The sequence below is a fragment of the Crocodylus porosus genome, unplaced genomic scaffold, assembly GCF_001723895.1.
Source record: "Crocodylus porosus isolate Cpor-Errol unplaced genomic scaffold, CroPor_comp1, whole genome shotgun sequence".
Taxonomy (NCBI): domain Eukaryota; kingdom Metazoa; phylum Chordata; order Crocodylia; family Crocodylidae; genus Crocodylus; species Crocodylus porosus.
In genome coordinates this window covers 975,404-976,698 of record NW_017728931.1, presented here as the reverse complement: position 1 = coordinate 976,698, position 1,295 = coordinate 975,404, and the positions used below count along the sequence as shown (strand labels likewise).

The window sequence follows — 1,295 nt, the reverse complement described above, 5'->3', positions numbered from 1 at the left end:
CTCACCTTCCCTGGAGATCTTCAAGAGGAGCCTGGATAGGCACCTGGCGGGGGTCTTATGACCCCTGCCACCCCCAGTGCTCCTTCCTGCCCATGGCAGGGGGTCGGACTAGATGATCTGTCTAGGTCCCTTCCCATTCATTGATTCTATGATTCTATGGAGGCAGCTCTCCACAACACAGCATGGGCATTGATTGGCCAAATTATCGGCCCCATAGGGCTGATATCTGATGTAGACAGTTTTTTTCATATCAGTACTGATCCGATATTGGACTGATGTATTGGTGTACCTCTACCCATTATCCAAATCATTAATGAAGATACTAAACAATACCAAACCTAGGAGAGACCCCTGGGAAGCCCCACTTGTTACCTCCTTCCAACTAGACATTTAGCCATTGATGACTACGCACTGAGCACAATGATCCAACCAGTTATGTATCTACTTTACAGTACTTTCATCTAGTCTTAGGATGAACATATGTCCTGGACAGTCTCAGCATCACAGCCACTGGAGAAAACTGAAGCAAAAGTCCCAGATTGGTGGGAACTCTAGCTAAATGTGAGATGGGCAGGTGTCTCATGAAGTCCACAGGCTGGCAGTTCAGTGCCTAAGTCCCTCTTTGGGTGGAGCCCTACCAGTGACATTCTGTTTTTTTCTGGGTGTCAAAGTGGCCATTTTTTTGGTTGTTTGCAGGGCATTTTTTCATGTACATGTCCAGAGAAATTCTATTCCTGGTTGTTTAGCCTGGTGCATGTGGATGATTATATGTGATAGTATCAGTGATTCTCAACCAGGATCCTTTTAAAAGTGCTGTGGGGTGCCATGCAATAGTAGCAGAGTTATATGTGTAAACACCTGTACATGATTTGAAGATAAACTCAGATATTTCAAATAAGAATCCCTGTGTCCTTGTATACATGGTGAAAATTGGTCATTGGGGATTCATTTGCAGTTTAATTGTGTTATGCTGTGTGACAGAATGCCACCTGTGTTTCTCCCCAAAAACTCTGCTATATGACAATTTGGTTAACACGATCACTGCAAAGGGCAGACTCTTCTGCCCCATCTCTTTAGGTAACCCTGAGTTGTAACCTGAGCTGGATATATTCCTGGGGGAGGGGAGGAAACCTGCTCCCTTGTTGGCTACAAATGTCCAACTCAGGATCCTTGAAATTCTGGTTTATTAGGCGGATTGAAACACTGTAATGAAGTCAAATCATAAACCTTGGGGCCGGTCCCCTCATACACATACACATGCACACACACAGTAGCAAGCTATGCATGTTTGGGGG

General features: G+C 44.9%; 1 long non-coding RNA gene across 1 annotated transcript in view; it reads left to right on the top strand.

The window, feature by feature from the left end:
* The window catches only part of LOC109316162, a 19,984-nt gene that overhangs the window by 18,076 nt on the left and 613 nt on the right, over positions 1-1,295 (top strand). The window lies entirely within an intron of this gene.